At 37.8% G+C, this 6749-nt stretch overlaps 1 non-coding gene across 1 annotated transcript; it reads left to right on the top strand.

The window, feature by feature from the left end:
* The first annotated feature begins 5832 nt into the window (after nucleotides 1-5832).
* Nucleotides 5833-5939, top strand: LOC128033616 (small nucleolar RNA R71). The gene has a single exon (XR_008189596.1). It is a non-coding gene; the product is annotated as a small nucleolar RNA R71 (small nucleolar RNA).
* Nucleotides 5940-6749: the final 810 nt, after the last annotated feature.

Below are 6749 nucleotides of genomic sequence, written 5' to 3'. Positions count from 1 at the left end.
AAAGTTAGGTTTCAAAGGATAAAAATTTCATCATGGTTGGCTTGAAAGGCTCAAACGGTCCAAACAAAAGTTGCCTAAATCATTTTCAACGTTCCATGCTTCCTAGGATTTCGCCTCAAGAAACTACTAAGTCAATTCTAAAGACTTAAACTTTCATGCATGCCTAACTTTCCTACAGAACTAAAACTTTATGGTATGATTTGCATACTTTATTAGAAATACATTTTATGTCATTATTAAGCTAACATAACAATTTATTGAAATAATCAAACTTTATTCATACTTAAATTTAGCATACTTAACAAAATTCAAATTTATTGAAAAAAATATATCATATTCATAATTAAAAGAAAATTTTTATTCTGAGTGGAAAAAATTTCAATTTTCGGTCCCCCCAACTTAAAATGAACAATGTTCTCATTTGTTTAAAGTGAATAGATACTATACACCAGGTAGGATTCCAGAAAAGAGGAGGTGAGTCAATTTGACTGCTTAAGTACCAAGCTCTTCCTAGATCCAATCCTAGACATATATATACCTATTGCCACACTTTAGACTTTACTACTTGTCCATGTTTACTTTTGATTCCCATCTCTTATTTTATTGTGCAGAAATAAAAAATTCCTAATTAATCCTAATTCTAAGCTAAGTTGATAAAAATTAATATACAAATTATGAATAATATCATTATATATTAAATTTTATCAAATTATTAATAATATTAAAGATATTTATTCTAGATGCTTTTGAAAATATTCACAAAGAAAGGCACCTAGTTTTTTATTATTTACGAAAAGAGTGACTAAATTTTAAAAATAATTCAATTAAGTCCTTAGACTTAATGAAAATTTAAAATTGAGTTGCAAATTAAAACTTGGATCAAAATTGACCCTTTTATTTGAAACTAAAAATTTATTTTTCCATTTAGGGGATAATTTCTTGGAAAATTATGTCAAAATAAATTCCTGAGAAAGATTGGAGGGGTCACAAACGGTCCCGCTTAAGTTCCAATCTCCTAGACATAATTTATTTAAACATACTTTACCCGAAAATATACCCTAAATCATTTATTCAAAAAGAAAAACGAAAAATTAAGTATTCGATAAAATGAACAGATTTTATCCCGTTCAATTTTATCTCCCCCAATAATGTTTCAGGCGCTGAGCATTAACTCGGAAATTACCTCCCTTACCTTGGAGTTCAACAACTCCGTATGGATAGACTTGGTGAATCGTAAATGGACCGGACCAACGTGATTTTAGCTTACCTGGAAAGAACTTCAATTTGGAATTGAACAACAAGACTTGCTGACCTGGTTCATATGAGAACAATCGAAACTCTTCTAACTCATTGAGTTGGAACATCCATTTCTCTTTCATGAGCTTAGGATCCAAATTAAGTTGTTGAATAGCCAAGTAAGCTTTATGCTCTAACTCCAATAGTAGATGGCAGGCTTTCCAAAAGACCAACCTATAGGGTGACATCCCTAACGGTGTCTTGTATGTTGTTCTGTAAGCCCATAAAGCATCATCTAATCTTATGGACCAATCTCGTCAGTTCGTGCAGACTACCTTCTCAAGTATGCCTTTGATCTCCTTATTTGCCAGTTCAGCTTGCCCATTTGTCTACGGATGGTAAGCTATTGCAACCTTGTGTTTCACTCCGTGCTTGTCTAATAACCATTTTAACCACTTGTTCACAAAGTGGGATCCTTCATCATTGATGATAACTCTTGGGGTTCCAAACCTTGTGAACACATGATTCTGCAGAAACTTCATCACAACCTTAGCATCGTTTTTCGGATATGCCTCAGCCTCGACCCACTTAGACACATAGTCTACTACTACTAGTATGTAGTTGTGACCGAAAGACGGATAAAAAGGACCAAGAAAGTCAATACCCCATACATCGAACAACTCTACCTCAATGATGTTTGTTCGAGGCATCTCATTTCTATTGGTTACATTTCCAACCCTTTGACATCGATCATAGCTCTTCACGTAAGCATATGCATCCTTAAATAATGTTGGCCAAAAGAATCCGGCTTGCAATACTTTGGCCGCTGTACGTGTACCTCCGAAGTGTCCCCCACTTGGAGCTGAGTGACAGTTGTATAAAATCTTCGATATTTCATCTTCTTCCACGCATCTCCTGATCATTTGATCTGCATACTTTTTAAACACATATGGCTCCTCCCAGAAATAGTACTTCACATCGTGAAGAAACTTTTTCCTTTGTTGACACGTCTTATCAATTGGCATCAAACCACAAGCTAAATAGTTAGCAATATCAACAAACCAATGGGTATTATGGACATGATTTAATTTCAGGATATGTTAGTCTAGAAACGTCTCCTGAATTGGTATAAGAGGAGAATTCCCTTCTTGTGGCTCCAATCTAGACAAGTGATCCGCTACTTGATTTTTGACTCCCTGTTGATCTTGAATTTCTAGATCGAACTCTTAAACTAGAAGTACCCATCGGATTAGCCTCGGCTTAGCATCTTTCTTCGTAAGTAAATACTTAATTGCCGAGTGGTCCGTATAGACAGTCACTTTGGTACCTACCAGATAAGATCGAAACTTGTTGAAAGCAAACACAATAACAAGTAACTTTTTTTCTGTTATCGTATAATTCAGTTGAGCTCCTGTTAGGGTTTGACTTGCATAGTAGATGGGATGAAAACTTTGTTCCTTCGCTGGCCCAAGACAGCTCCAATTGCGAAGTCATTTGCATCACACATCAATTCGAATGGCAAATCCCTGTCTGGTGTGATGATTATGGGTGCCGTGACTAATCGACTCTTCAAATCGTTGAAGGCTTTTAAGCATTCATCATCAAACTTGAATATAGAGTCCTTCTCCAATAATTTGCATAAGGGTTTAGCAACTTTGGAGAAGTCCTTGATAAATCTTCGATAAAAACCGGCGTGGCCCAAAAAGTTCCTAACACCCTTTACAGATGCTGGAGGTGGGAGTTTCTCAATAACGTCTATCTTTGCTTTGTCTACCTCGATCCCATGTCTCATTATCCGATGTCCTAGAACAACTCCTTCTCATACCACAAAATGACACTTTTTCTAGTTGAGTACGAGATTCATTTCTTCACACCGCCTTAGTACCTTAGCTAGATTAGCTAAGCAATCATCGTAAGTATCTCCGAACACTGAAAAATCATCCACAAAAACTTCTAAATATTTCTTAACCATGTCAGTAAAAATAGATATCATACATCTTGGAAATGTAGCAGGTGCATTACATAAACCAAATGGCTTGCATCTAAATGCAAACGTACCATACAGGCAGGTGAATGTCATTTTGTATTGATGTTTCGGTGCTACTTTAATCTGATTATACCCTAAGTATCCATCGAGAAAATAGTAGTAATCCCGTCCTACAAGTCTATCCAGCATCTAGTCCAAGAACGACAAAGGGAAGTGATCTTTCCTAGTCGCCTTGTTCAGCTTCCGGTAATCGATGCAGATTCTCCATCCCATAACCGTTCTAGTCGATATCAACTCGTTGTTCTCGTTCTCTACGACCGTGGTACCTTTTTTTTTGGCACGCACTGGACCGGGCTTACTCATGAACTGTCTGAGATGGGATAGATGATACCCGCATCTAACCACTTAATGATCTTTTTTTTTACTACGTCCTTAATGATGGGGTTCAGTCTCCGTTGTCCATCGATCGTTCCTTTTTTGCTATCTTTCAAGATAATCTTGTGCATGCATACAAATGGACTAATGTCACGAATATCGACTATGGTCCATCCGATGGCCTTCTTGAATTTTTTCAGAACTAAGATAAGTTTCTCTTCTTGCTTAGTGGTCAATTCTGCTGAAACAACCACAGGCAGAGTAGAAGCGTTACCTAAATAAATGTATTTTAAATGAGAAGGTAATACCTTGAGTTCTAATTTAGGTGGCTCCTCAATCGATGCTTTTAGTTGATAATAGTCCCTCTTTTCTAACTCCAAAGATTCAAAACGGGATTGCGGATTAAATCCCCTTTGATTAGCTTCTAGCAAAGCTAAGTATTCATCCTCCTCTTCATCATTTGGAGGATCCGATGTCAAAATTCTTTCCAGTGGGTCCTCAACACAGTTGAGTTCTTTCTCCACTATTAAACCCTCTAAATCAGACATTGTAGAGCAATCATCCATTATGTCAGGGAATCGGATAGACTTAAAGACGTTAAATGTTACCTGATCATCCTGAACACGCATAGTGAGCTCACCCTTCTGCACATCAATAAGGATCCTTCCAGTTGCTAGGAATGGCCTTCCTAGGATGATTGGTACTTCTTTGTCTACTTCAAAATCTAGAATTACAAAGTTAGCAAGAAAGATAACTACACATACCAATACGTCCTCAATTTTTCCTTCTGGATGTGCTAAGGATTGATCTGCTAGTTGAAGCGTAACTGTAGTTGGTCTAACTTCTTCTACCCCCAACTTCCTAAATATTGACATAGGCATCAAGTTTATACTTACACCTAACTCGCATAATGCCTTACCATAATATGTTGCTCCAATGTTGCATGGTATGGTAAAACATCGAGGATCCTTTAATTTTGGGGGTAGTTTGTCTTGAAGTTATGCACTACATTCCTTCGTCAGAGCTACCATCTCAAATTTTCCAATTCTTCGTTTCTCAGACAAGATATCTTTCATGAACTTGACGTAGTTCGGCATTTGCTCAAGTGTTTCAACCAACAAGATGTTGATGTGAAGTTGCTTGAGTACGTCAGGGAACTTTTTGAATTAAATCTCCTGCTTCTGTTTCTGAAGTCTTTGAGGGTAGGGTGGTGGTGGTTTCATTACTGGGACTGATTCTGGTTGATTCGTCTTTGGCGGCAATTCTGCATCTAACGATGTTGTTAGTTTATCAGAATTAGCTGGTCCTAAGGTTACTTTGTCGGGTTTTGCAGATTCTAGTTCTGGTCAAATTGGAATTTCAACACTTGGTTGAACTTCTTCTGAATCTTGAGTGTCAGCTGGATCCTTTTTAACATCGACTGTGTTGGGCTCTACTATCTTTCTGCTCCTCAATGTCAATGCTTTACAATGTTCCTTCCCTAGATTTCTCAGATTCTCTGTGTCGCTAGGTAGACTACCTTGTGGTCGGTTCTTGAGTTTAGTAGCAAGCTAGCCCACTTGATTCTCCAAATTCCTTAGACTGACGTCGATTTTCGCCATGTATGCCTTCAATAGATTCTCTAAGCTATTGGATGGTTTCGCTTGGGTTGGTTTCTGAACTTGTTGGGGAAAACTAGAAGGCTGAGTTAGTTTAGGTTGGGCGTAAGTGTTACTGGTTCTAGCCCCTTGGTTACTCCAGGAAAACTCAGGTGATTTCGCCACGATGAGTTATAAAAGTTGGATTGCAGTCCTTGCCTCCCTTGGTTTTGGTTTTAGTTTTGGTTTTGGTTTTGGTTACCCATTTAATATACGGATTTGGGGTTCGATGGACATTCTTCAAAAAAATGTCCTTCCTCACAATACACACATGCTATATTCTCAAATTGGTTAGGTGGTTGGGCTGCAAAACTCTTAGACCCATTAGTGGTAAGATTCTTAAGCATTGAAGATATTGAAGATACCTGAGATGCGAGTGAAGTGAGAGCGTCCACTTTATGTATTCTAGTGACTCGTCTTTCTGAAGCTGCTCAATTGGTTGGCCATTGATAATTGTTGTTGGCAATCCTCTCAATAATTTCGTAAGCCTCATTATAAGACTTAGAAAAGAGAGCACCATTAGCAGAGGCGTCCACTACAATCCTCATGTGAGCGTTGAGACCATTATAGAATGTCTCAAGTTGAATGCAATGTGGGATTCCATGATAAGGGCACTTTCATAATAACTCTTTGTACCTTTCCCATGCCTCATACAGGGACTCATCATCCATTTGTTGGAAGACAGTGATCTCATTCCTCAACATGGCATTCTTGCTCCACCGGAAATACTGCATGAGGAATCTTTCGGCTAACTCTTGCCATGTAGAAATGAAGTTCGGTGGGAATGAGGTCAACCAGACACGAGCTCTATCCCTTAGCGAATATGGGAACAGCTTAAGTCGTAATGCATCTTTGGGTACTCCGGCTAACTTGAAAGAATCGCTCACTTCCATAAATTGTCTTAAGTGAAGATGAGGATCTTCAGTAGGCATTCCACTGAATTGGCTCACAGCCTAAAGTATCTGGAACATGACTGGCTTTAGCTCGAATTGTTGTGCCTCGATTTCGGGTCTCCTAATACCCTGATTAAGATCATTAAATACTGGCATGACATGCTGTCGTAAAGCTCTATCCCTATCATCAACAAAAAGGATAGGATTTTGAGCAAGGCTTGCTTCATTTCCTTGATTCATATTCTCAAAGTTTATCTCTTCGGTCATTCTCTGGTTCGCTTGTCTTTTTCGCTGTCGAAAGGTTCGTTCTATTTTAGGGTCCATAGGGAGTAAGTCGATAATCTGATCAATAGTCATAAAAACCTGAAATAATCAGAAAAAGATTAAGTAAGTAAAGATTTAAACAGGAAAATAAATAAACCAAAATGTAAAAACAGATTCACAAATAATGGTTTTTTTTAACACAGTCCCAGGCAACGGCGCCAAAAACTTGGAACGACGAAAATGTGCAAGTGTACACAATCGCAACAAGTAATAAAGTGTCAAGTAAATGTCGAGTTATCGTACCCACAGGGACTGTAAAAAGGAATATTTATGAAATTAAAAACTAAGGGTTAAAAA

Source organism: Gossypium raimondii, chromosome 1 (assembly GCF_025698545.1).
Source record: "Gossypium raimondii isolate GPD5lz chromosome 1, ASM2569854v1, whole genome shotgun sequence".
Lineage (NCBI taxonomy): Eukaryota > Viridiplantae > Streptophyta > Magnoliopsida > Malvales > Malvaceae > Gossypium > Gossypium raimondii.
The sequence above is the reverse complement of the archived record's forward strand: the minus strand, read 5'-3'. Positions and strand labels throughout refer to the sequence as shown.